We start from the raw sequence: 13,027 nt of genomic DNA, 5'->3' as shown, positions 1-13,027 counted from the left end.
AAAAGCAAGGGGGGACAGTATTGTGTATAGTAGTAGGGGGTCTCGCCTTCCGCGTCCGGATGGGGAGCTGCAACTACACCTCTGTCTCCTCTGTGATGTGCTGTTAAAATGTTCCAGGTAAAAGAGCAACGCGTTTCGTCCAAGTACTGGACTTCCTCAGGCTCTGTAGATGTGTTCCTGCTGTTTCCAGCCTCTTTTATGCCGGGTTTAGCCAATCCTGGTCGTTGTGTTAATTGCATTAATTGCAATTCTGTTCCTCTAATGCGACGGGACGTCGCCATCTTGTAATGTGCGCGCGCATCCCATCTTGTAGGGTGCGCGCGCATCCCATCTTCTATTGGGTCGCGCATGTGTGGTGGTCTAAATAATAAAGTTTTCAGGCAATACACTCGTATGTCCTTGTGCGTCTCAATAAAGTTCCGTGTTGTTGAAAAAAAAAAAAAAAAAGGGAAAAAGGAAGAAAAGTTCGTGCGCAGACCCTTGTATACTGCATGGTTGCATGTACTGTATCTATGTACTCTCACTTATAACCAAATGCTGAAGGGGTTAAAAAATGCCTTAAAAGTATCATGAAAGGTGGTGTATATGCCTCTGGTGGCTGCTGCATAACGTATAAGGATTATACTGTGTCATAATTGTCACGTTGTGCAACCTAATAAAATTGTTTATATGTGCTGAGTTGTGTGTCTATTCTTATATGCTTATAGTGTTATACAGTGATTAAAAATGTGATATATATTCTAAATTGTGTTTGCTCTTAAAAATAATAGGTATAGTTTATTCTTGTGTATTAAGGATCCAAAGTATGGTTAATTTATAAATAGTATATGTTCTAATGTGAGTTAATTTGAAAAGTGTTTAGGTATAATCTAGTCTTGTGTTAATAAAAAAGTGTTTAAGTGTTTAAAGTGCAGAGTGATAGAGTTTAATATAATTAGATTAAATTAAATTGCCTGTTTTAAATTAATGACGGTAGTTTATAAATAGTACATATCATAATGTGAGTTACTTCTAAGAGTATTAGATAAAATCTAATCCTAATTTACTGAAGATAGGTATTCAAATATTTAAAGTGCAGAGTAATTAAAAATACTCTAATGAAATTAGGTTTAATACCTAATGTGAATTAGTGAAGGTACTGGTAATGGGGATAATAATAAGATAATGTTCAAATAATAATAGTGAGCAACATATTGAATAGATGTCCTATGTGAGTGAGTATGACAAATGAATTGACTTGCTGTGATGTCAGCTGAAATATGGAAGAAATGGCCCAGTCTGTAATCCTGATGGCTTTCTTGTCATAATCTTTAAGTAAGTGTCTATATTTTGCTGTTATTTGTACATTTTTGTGTGTTCACCTTTATCAAGGAATAAATTATATTTTATCATATCTAAGTCACGTCCCAGTTCAAACCCAGGTATATATATATTTATATATATTTTTGGTGTAAATTACAGCCTGTCATAAGCTACCGTGACACCAAGGATGAGTTGGAACCGGAAGAGGCTGCAGTAAACCCACAGGTGATGCTCGAGGGGTCTTGGTCCTAGCACAAGTCTCACAGGAGAGGACATAGTCTTAACATCTTGTGCTAATTTAGGCCACCAAAAAGAGCAAGACAACAGTTCCTGTGTCTTGAGGACCCCTGGGTGACAAGCGGGTCGGGAGTCGTGCATTATTTGGAGCACCTCTAATCTTACCTCCTTAGGGACGAACAGACGATCCTTACAGTTCCAGAGACCATCACATAGAAATAGTTCTGCTTCCGGAGGAGGGTTTTTAAGAAAAGAGTGATTTGAGTAGGCCCTCTTTATTCGTGTGAGGGGCTCGGCGGAGAATGTGACGCCCAAAAAATTTCTTTTTGGAAGAATAGTTTCTTTTTGCTCTTTGTCTGAACTAGGTTTAGGAAAGGACAAGGCGTCGTCTTTCCCATTCTTGGAGCCAGGGCGGTATGAGATGTGGAACTGAAATCTTGCAAAGAAGAGAGCCCATCTGGCTTGTTGCGCAGACAGTCTCGTTCCTCTGATCCGTAAAGACCGTAATTGGGTGATTGGCCCCCTCCAGTAGATGTCTCCACTCAGAGAATGCAGCTTTTATAGCCAAGAGTGCTTTGTTTCCAATGTCATAATTTCGTTCAGCTGTTGACATTTGGTATGAATAAAAGGCACATGGATGAAGGAGCATCTTGGGTCCAATTCTTTGTGACAGAATGGCACCAACAGCGGAGTCGGATGCATCCAATTCCAAGATGAATGGTAATTCTGGATTTGGATGGATGAGGATAGGGGCAGATGTGAAGAGTGACTTCAATTGTTCGAATGCCGCATCTGCTTTAGGAGACCATTTGAAAGGGAATTCTTTCCGTGTGAGTTGGGTGATTGGGGCAATAATGCCAGAGAATTTTTTTATAAAACGTCTATAGAAATTGGCAAAACCCACAAATCTCTGAATGTTCTTTTCATTTCGAGGGATTGGCCATTCCACCACGGCTTGAATCTTGCCTGGGTCCATACTCAAACCCTCGGGAGAAATGATGAAACCGAGAAATTGCATGCTGGTCTTTTCGAATTTGCATTTTTCTAACTTGATGTATAATTTGTACTTACGGAGACGCTCAAGGACAATTCGGACATGTCTCTGGTGATCCATGATGTTATCTGAGAAGACTAGGATGTCATCCAGATATGCCACTACGAATTGGTCCAATAACTCTCGGAGGACATCATTGATTAAATGCTGGAAGGTAGCTGGGGCATTACAGAGTCCAAAAGGCATCACCAGATATTCATAGTGCCCATAACGGGTTCGGAAGGCTGTTTTCCATTCGTCACCGGGTCGAATGCGGACCAAATTATACGCTCCTCTGAGATCTAATTTGGTAAAGATTTTGGCTGACCGAATTCTTTCCAATAGTTCAGGAATCAGAGGTAATGGGTACCTGTTCTTCACCGTAATCTTATTTAGTTCCCGATAGTCAATGCAGGGGCGTAGAGAACCGTCTTTCTTTCCCACGAAGAAGAGCGCAACACCTGCTGGAGAAGTAGAGGGTCGGATAAAACCCTTTGATAGGTTCTCCTGTAGATAGTCATTGAGGACCTTCAATTCCGGTTCTGAGAGGGAAAAGATTCTTCCAAACGGAATGGCAGCACCCGGTAATAATTCAATGGGACAGTCATAAGAGCGATGTGGGGAAAGCGTATCCGCGTTCTTCTTGTCACACACATCTAAAAACTCAGATTAAGTAGCCGGCAGAAGATTTTCTTGAGACGAGGAAATCTTATGTTTTCCTACACACTCTGGTATAGGTGTTTTAGGTAGACAGGCTAGCTGACAGTGCTCCGAGGGAAACGTGAGGATCTTTGTCTTCCAGTCAATTAGTGGATTATGGATCATGAGCCATGGCATTCCCAGAATCACTGGAAACAAAGGTGATGGAATGAGACCAAATGAAATCTTCTCCTGGTGATTGGGCTCCATGATTAGTGTTAAGTTACTGGTTTCATGGGTAACAGGTCCAGAGCTCAAGGGAGAACCATCAATGACTTCCATCCTTTCTGGCGATTCCTTGGCTACAAATGATACCGAATTGTTCTTGGCAAATTCTATGTCCATAAAATTCCCTGCCGCCCCTGAGTCGACCATTACTGTGGTTGAGAAACGATGTGTTCCTTCCTAGATTATAATAGGAACCAGGAGGTGAGGGTGTAGCGAAGGAGGGTTATCTTTCCATTGAGAAGCAGAGAAAACAGTCTTTGAAATAGCGTGCAGCTGATTTCTCCTAGGGCTCTGGAAAGAAGACCGCCTGGACTTGTTTGGGCAATCAGCGAGATAGTGCCCATTGTTTCCGCAATATAAACAGAGATCTTCTGTTTCGGCGTCTATTCCTTTCCCCGGTTGAGATGGGTCCCCGCAATGTATTTACTTGCATCGACTCCTCCTCAGTCTCCCTGTAACGTCTTGGGTTACTGACATCTCTAAACCCGGGGTTGCTTGGCATGAACCCCTGTCTCTCCAATCGTCTTTCCGTAAGCCTGCGATCAATTTGGATGCATAAACGGACAAAGTCCTGAAATCTCTCTGGGGACTCCACCCAGGCTAGTTCGTCTTTAACTTGCTCCGAGAGACCCTGCCGAAAATTATATTTCTCGCGGCCTCATTCCAATCAGTATCGTTAACCCATCTGCGGAATTCAGCGGCGTACTCAGCTGCCGAGCGTCTTCCTTGACGAAGATTGTTCAGAGTTGCCTCAGCGGTTGCACTGCGATTTGGGTCATCAGAAATAAGACTCATGGCTTCGATGAACTCCTCCATGTCCCTTAGTAGTGGGCTATCTTGTTCTAACATGGGGAGACCCAAGCAAGGGCCTCGTCCTTGAGCAGGGTTATGATCAGTCCAACCTGGACTTCTTCGGTATGATAAATGAGGGGCTGAAGCTTGAACACAAGTCTGCATTGATTAAGGAAATTCCGGAAAGATTGTTTTTTCCCCCAAAATTTTTCCGGAAGGGATATACGGGGTGCGGTTTGCACAGGCACAGTGTTTTGACCAGACAAGGTGATTAAGGCTGCATGTAGTTCACGATTTTCAGCTTCCGCTGTGGCGGCTTGTTCTTCCAAGCGGCCAAGACGATTGAACACATGTCTTTGTTGTTCTTGGTAACCAACCATGATATGTTGTAAGTCTGGAGTGTCTGAGCCTGGGTCGGGTCTGTTCCAGCGGAATCCATGGTAGGTCCTGTTTATTCTGTCAAGGATTGGACTTCGGCTGAAGTGGATCCCAGTGGCAGGAACAGCAGTAAGCGAAGTAGGGGTCACAAGCAGAGATCAGAGGCAGGTGGCAGATAGCGAAGTCAGGTAACAAACAGAGGTCGGCAACGAGGAGACTGGAACAGGATGATAGCAATAGCTAGCACAGCAGTAAATACAGGAACCTTTAGGAGCTAAGGAACCAGTATAAACATGCAAAGGAGGAACAGGAAAGGGAGGTTTATATATGCAGGCTGAGAGGTGGAGCACAGGTGCAGAGGTGTCAGGTATCAGAGTCTAGAATGTTCCTTAGTTTAGCAGCAGCAATCCCGGTGGACAAGTATAGGTACTGCAGGCTAGAAAATATGACAAAACCAATCTAAATCAGACGCTATGAATATAAATTTACCAAAACATATAGAGAAGCTGATCACCCTCAACTTTAACTTTAACTGGCAGCAGACACAAATGAAATATCTAGGGATTAATGTAACCAAGACAACCAAACTGCTGTACCAGGCAAATCACCCCAAACTGATGCAAACCCTATGAGGGAACATAAGGTGATGGGCCAAACACAAAATCTCTTAGGGAAAATTCACTGCATTAAGATGAACCTGCTCCCTCGCCTTCTTTACTTATACCAGACCCTTCCGGTGCCATTGGGATTGAAGGACGTCCTCTCGCTCCAATCCGAGATAGATAGATTTATCTGGGGAGGGAAGAGGGCGAGAGTGGGCAGGCGGATAATGCGCAACCAAATGGGGGCAGGGGGGCTTGCGGTTCCCTGCTTGTTGGCTTACTATAAAGCGCCCCAATTATGCCAAATCATGCAATGGCACACTAACGCAGACTCCAAAAGGTGGGTTGCATTAGAAAAAGAGATTTGCTCCCCGGTTGAACTAGGACATTTAATCTGGCTACCCAAAAAGGTGCGATTAAGCGCTAAAATACCGCTTTCCTCAATGGCTAACTCATTCTCGGTGTGGGAGAGCACCAGGCTTAAATGCAATTTGACCCAAAAAGCATCAGGCATGACCCCATTGTGGGGGAACCCATTGTTTGCACCTGGACTGAACAGTGGGGACAATTTGGAAAGCTAATCATATTAACAGATTAGTGGACCTGGAGGGCAGAAGAGGCATTCAAACATTTGATATCTTTAAATTTAACAACAATATACCCAATGCTGAATTCTTTAGGTACCTTCAGGTCAGAGCATTTTACCAAGCTCAACAACCTATTAACGAACTGTGAAAAGCTCTGCCTAATAGGGACAAGCACAGTTGGACTCACATCGCAGCTGTACAGGGAAGTAATTGGTTCTAGCTTGACAGTAACTGAAAAACAAGGCTACATGACCAAATGGGAGACGTACCTAGGAGAAGTATTAGACGTAGAGGACTGGACGAAAATCACCACGGCAGTCTCCAAAAGCTCCATGTGTACGACCCTCAGGGAGAACGCATATAAAGTTATGATGAGATGGTTCCACACCCCCACAAATTGGCTAAATTCCTGCCCAGTTACTCCCCATTGTGCCCGAGACAATGTGGACAACAAGCAAACTTGTTACACATGCTGTGGTCTTGCCCCAAGCTAACTAACACCTGGGATTCAATCCAAGAATGGCTGAGCAGAATCCTAGGCATAAATATCCCGCTAGACCCGTGGCAGTTTCTTCTAAACAGACCACACCCGGGACTATCCAGAAAAACGAACAAATTAATATCGCACTTTGCGATGGCGGTAAGAGGAGAGATCGCAGCACATTGGAAAAAAAATGTGATTCCATCAATTACTGTGATTCCATCAATTACTGCAATTTGAAATAGAATTTGGACAGTCTGCAAGATGGAGCAATTGGCGAGTATGGTCAACGATACTGGCACAAACTATCTCAAAGTCTGGACGCCGTGGTTGGCTCAGACAGATATACCAGGTGTGGAAAGGTCCACGATATGGCAATGATTAGGATAGATGCGTTCTCCGCTGGGCAGTTGTATAAACATAGACGTAAAGGATAAATCGGAGTTACTCGGATCGACCCGGACAGGGAGATGTCGGGGCCGCCGCCGGAGTGAAATCTGCCCACCCCAAGGTGCGATAAGCCGGAAGATGCAGAGCTGTCGGTGAAACTACGGTAGAAGGACCCCACCCTCCCCCTTCCGCCCCCCCACCCACTCCCCGGATACCCCTACCCCCCTCTCTCCATCAGGTGCCTGTGTAAAGTCTGTCTGTCTGTCTTCCCAGTTTGTCCTGTCTTCACCTGCGGAGTACAAAGTTGCATGGGCAATTGATATTGCTATGATTATACGGTTGATAAAAAACTTTGAAATGTCTGTCAAACATGTAATCTGTCAATAAAATTTGAGTTGAAAAAAAAAAAAAGATGACGATTCATCCTGATGCACGCCTAGAGATGGCACCCCACACATGCATCTTCACTGGGTGTTTCGGACGCGGCTTCATAGATATGCAACCTTTTTTGTGGAATGCAAAGGTGCCAAATCTCTCCAGCGAAACAGTAGACTTGTCAGTGAAGATGCAATCCTGGAATGTTTCTCCACTGTCGATCCATGCCTGGGCCTGGACCACTCTCTTGATTTTGTTAACGTCCCTTATCATAGGGTACGCTCTGTAATGACAAGGAATCATTTTATAGGTACAGTACAGTTTCTTAAACAACACTTTCACCCCCTGTAATGTCCAGTACTTACCTCACATGTCCACATTTTCATCCAGTTCTGCATCTCATCTTCTTTATGCTGGTCTCAGATACAGTGAGATTGTGATTTTGCTGCAGAGTGTATTTGACCCTTAAGGCACTCTTCTCATTATTCTCTTCACTTATTTTGTCGACCAGAAGAGTTGTCTCCCTACAGTGTACAGAAAAAAAACAATCCGGTAAGTTACAGTGCAGTAGGCCTCAAGTACAACACATCACTTACAGTAAAAATAGTATTAAATGAGATAGATCTACACAATATATAGTTCTAGTAATATGCAGCAATATACAATAATAGATATACTGTATTATATACTGTAGTTATACAGTACCGACACACTTTATTCAAGTGTGGCCGGTACCGCAAGCCGGGAGATTTCCCGGCTTGCTAGTGGCCGCCCCTCGGCGTGCCGCGCGTCATAGACGCGCGGTCACGCGTCTTCTGGAGCGTGCGCCCCCTGCACGCGCGTCCAGGGGCTCCCCGAGGGAGCCCTGGTGTCCCGCGATCGCGGGACAGCGGCAGGGGGTTCCGGGGGACCCGGCGGACCCGGCAGCGGTAGGGAGAGCGCCCCGATCGGAGGGCGCTCTTCCGCTGCTTCGGCGCGCGCCCGTCACTCTCGGGCGCGCGCCAGGCTACTGCTGCGGCCAAGAACGGGCAAATGCTCGAATAAACTTGGCCGCAGCAGTATAAATATACCGAAATAACTATAAAATGAGATAGATCTACACAATATACTGTATAGTTCTATTAATATGCAACAATATAAACAATAATAGATATACTGTATTATACAGTTATATAAATATACTTACGCGTTAATTACGGTTGGTGTCCTCGTGCGTTGTCTGTTTTTTTCGTGTGCATGATAGCACACGGTAGTTGATGGCACAACGAGGCCAGAAGCAGCTAACCAGCGTTGGATATCTGCAATTCGTTGTCCGCTCGTGTACATCTCCTTAATTCTCATGCTGATATCCTTTGAAATCTTTTTAACAAGCATTGCTGCGAGTAGAAAGAAATACAAACACAGGTATGTATATTCGATGTTTAGTCGATGTGTATTCAATGTGCAGTGAATCCACAAAATGGATGGTGTATATATACGTTAATGACTCACATTAGAGTACGCCCACTTTTAACACCTGTACCTCGTCGCCATGCATAAAAGGTTACACACTTTGCATAGCCTCCCACTCAATGATCTCTATCTGAACTTGCCCTTGTCCAGATACTGCATTGTGCCATCTGCTTCCATGGATCAACCCCGATTCTACGGATGCAAGAAGACACTTGCCTCTGCCGTGCCTATCATACAGACAAAGTGAAAGGCGGCAGCCATTTCCAAGCCAAGGCCAAAGCGAAAGGCTAATGCTAATAAAGAAAACCTTCTGCTGACCCCAAAGGCTAAGGGTTTTAAAACACGTTAGCCTTATTATGTCAAGAAGAAATTCGGTGATGTACACTCAACGCAAAACAAATGGCAGCCAACCCATCGAACCCACAGGCCACTTCCTCGATTACGCTTCAACGACTCTGCCGCCGCTCTCCCGGAAATCTACAGCCGATCTTCTCCACTACTCGTCCATGACGCTGCCGCCGCTCTCCCGGAAACCCACAGCCCATCTTCTCCACTGCTCTTCGACGCCGCTGCCGCTGGTGTCCCTGATATCCACGAGTCACTTTCTCCATTACGCTTAGATGACTCTGCCACTTCTCGCCCGGAAATCCACAGGTCGCTTTCTCCATCCCTCTTCGACGACGCTGCCCCTTGTCTCCAGGGAACCCCCATCTCATCCTCCGTAGCACCCATCCACCCAGATGTCCACAGCATGCCATGTACAAGAACCAGCTCATTAGACCGCATGCTGAATGGGTTAAGTGTGAATATCCCCAGGAACTCTACTATGCTAGTAAAGATAGATCTGCTTTTAGAGACCATGCTAAATATGGATCAACGGATGCAGAAGATGGATCGACGGATGGAGAAGATAGAGACTGACATAGCGGGGATACATAATTTGCTAGGTGTTCATGCCCGTGTATCCCCGACGCCGGAGCAGGAGGGTGGCATGGATGTGATGAATGGGACCTTCGACCGCCTTCAACACCAAGTGCACCCCCTCCACCTGAAGAATTTGTCTACATGTATGCCGTTGAGGAGGAGGATAACATGAAAACCCCGTCAAGACCACACCAGGAGACAACACGGCAACCAAGACAGGAGGAAAGCTTCCTCCCAGACAACCTACCCTCGCCCGCCGCCACAAGCACATCCGCTCACAGAAGAACACCCGCTCCCAGATCCCAACCTACATACGCTTGCATCGATACGGTGCCTGACATCATCCTGCGCGAGCTGCCACCAGCACTCAGGGAGAAGTATAGGGTGATGAGTGCTGGTTTACCCCAGAAGTATGGCATGTTAATTTTTAAGCACCACATGTCCTACTTGGTGTACTGCGGGTGGGCCAACAATGTAAACTATGAAGGAAATCGCGAAAAAAGGGCGCTACCTGAAAATTTAAGAAGGACTATTGTGGAGTAATTGTTCCATTTTGCGCCATACAAGGCATCGGCCCTGGAAGGACAATCTGGTGGGGATCAAATATGCGTGACTGATCAACTGTTGTTTATTTTTTGTAAATGTGTTGGTAAATGTTTAGACTTTCTGTACTTTAATAAAGGAGAATTTGCGTTTTTAAAATTTTATGAATAAAGATTTTTTTTTATGAACACCATACTGTTGTGCTGTACATGTTTTGACTTTCTGTACTTTAATAAAGGAGATGTTGCATGTTTTAACTTGTATTAATAAAGAAATCTTTTTACTTACTGTATACAAGACCTGCACATTTCCAGTCCCCGAGTGCCGCAAACAGGCCCGGTTTTCAATGTTATCCTTAAAACTGGGGCTGTTTGCGGCCCTCGAGGACTGGAGTTGTGCAGGCCTGACTGACTGTTCTGTACACCATCCTACTGTAAATGTTTTGAATTTCTGTACTTTAATAAAGGAGATGTTGCGTTTTTTAAATTTTATGAATAAATATTTTTTTTTACTAACACCATACTGTTGTTCTGTACATGTTTTGACTTTCTGTACTTTAATAAAGGAGATGTTGCGTGTTTTAACTTGTATTAATAAAGAAATGTTTTTACTTACACAAGACCTGCACAATTCAAGTCCTCGTGGGCCGCAAACAGGCCCGGTTTTCAAGGTTATCCTGAATCCGGGCCTGTTTGCGGCCCTCAAGGACTTGAGTTGTGCAGGCCTGACTCACTGTTCTGTACACCATCCTACTGTAATGTAAATGTACATAAATGTTTTCACTAGCAGTAAACCATATACCTGTTAATGTTTTGAATTGCTGTACACTTGAAATGTTTTTAAATTGTATGTGTAAATAAATGTTTTTGTACTTTCTCCACCAATAAAAGAAAATGTTGATTTGTTTTAAATTGTTCCATTGTCTCTTTTTATACTGTAACAAAATACAGTGTTTCTAGAACATACTGTACAGTACTGTCCAGGCATACTGTACAGTATACTGTAGGCATGCTCAGCACTGTACAGTACATCACAAGAGTATTTAAACAATACATGCTGTACGGGTATAGAATACACATATGTACTGGAATACTGTACATGTAGAATAAATGCATACTTTTTATTTTTCGAGTTTATTATACAGTATATATAAAGAAAGTATTGTTTACAGTCTGAAAAAAACAGCATACTGTTTCAGGTTTTCTATGAACGGCCACTAAAATGTAGACTCCGGTATGTATTTTTTTTTAATCAGATTCAGCAATGTGCAGGCATTGTAACACAAAGCGATATTATCCATCGAAATCCCTCCATTTGCCGTTTTCCGCATGAGATGACAAAGTTTTCTTTTCTGAGGAAAAAAAAAAAGTAAAAGTTTTACTGTAATGGTCAGTCAGTAACCTAAAAAAGTTCCCACAGTCAGTCCCCTCAATAATTTTCTCTGGGGGCATCTCCTGTTCACATTCGCATGCACCTACTGTTGATGTGATGACATGCATATGCGTTTCAAGAAGGTTCCAATGCGCATGCGCCTAGCTTTCCACCAATTGTTCAGTATCTACTGTAGAAGCTGCTCAGCCAATGATATTGCTTACAGGAGACTCGCTTGACATTGATATTTCAAAAACAGAATAAAATACGGCAACATTACTCACCATAACATTTGCCAATCAGCTGGCGCCGAGCCACTGCCAGTCCCGTATTCTTGATCATACACGTAGTTGACAGGTGACAGCGGGACTAAACCTGTAGTCAGCTGATGAGGCTGGAAATCGCTTAGGTACATGCAAGCTTGCTGGAATCTGTACGCCAAATCCGGCTCAGGCTGCAGGTATCCGGGCGTGGACAGACAGCAAGGGTTGTCGGTCACCAGGTTTTCACTGATGGTCGGACCGTTATTGGAAGCCAGGGCTGGTGCTGGCACATTGCTTGCCTGCGACTGACGTTTCTTAGTTGGTTTTAACATGACCTTTCGCCTTTTGAAGTCTCCATGATCATAGATAAGGGAAAAACCCGGTGATACACACCAACACCCTCCAATAACATCGGAATCAATACGAAAAAAAACACGGATCGATACATAACTTTTTCCTTATTGCACGCTTCCACACACGAGCATCTGGTGAAAATTTGTAAAAGTCATAGTTTTCGATAAAATACTGATAAATTTGAATAACTGTTGCCATCTTATTTATCAGTTGCATTAATCGCGGCCCATATTATATAAGCGTACGTTCTGTCGGGTTTTTGGAACACGGACTGCAGTTGTGCACTCATCTCGGAACTCTCAGGACAATACTGTAGAGCACCAGACACTGCGCGTTTAGTTTTAATATGAAAAGCCTAAATTGATACATTATTGTAACTTCTTCAGTACCAAGGCCAATTTACAATGGACCACTGTGGTATTTTTTTAAACACCTGCAAGTCGATACATTACTGAAGCACATGCGCATTACAATTCACGATATATTACATAACGGGGCCTGTATCTCCAGAAGTAGGGGGTCACCGATGCTGAAACCAATGCGGTTCAGCTCAGGAGACCCCCTGCACATCTACAGTACTGTCAAAACATACATATCAATAAACAATCATTCTTTACCGTAGCGGCTATCTGCTATGGTAATAAAGCTGCATTAATGTACATTTTAAGAATAGTGTGCGGGAGCAGGGGGTCCCCTGAGCTGAACCGCATTGATTTCTGCCTCAGAGACCCCCTGCAGAATGTAAATGTCCCGGTCACGTGACACGGAAGCTTGAAAGTGCAGGAGATACCGGCACCCCATAACAGGGCCTGTATCTCCTGAAGTAGGGGGTCCCCGGACCTGAAACCAATGTGGTTCAGCTCCGGAGACCCCCTGCTCATGTACACTATTACTAAAATGATTTTATTTAGTGTACGATCGCCTGTAACAACCTTGCATGGAGATACAGAATCTCCATGCAAATGTTACAGGCGGCTTATTTTTCTATCAGCTAGCGTACGTAAAGTTTAAGAACG

Source organism: Ascaphus truei, chromosome 5 (genome assembly GCF_040206685.1).
Source record: "Ascaphus truei isolate aAscTru1 chromosome 5, aAscTru1.hap1, whole genome shotgun sequence".
NCBI classification, from domain to species: domain Eukaryota; kingdom Metazoa; phylum Chordata; class Amphibia; order Anura; family Ascaphidae; genus Ascaphus; species Ascaphus truei.
Note: the sequence above shows the minus strand (reverse complement) of the source record.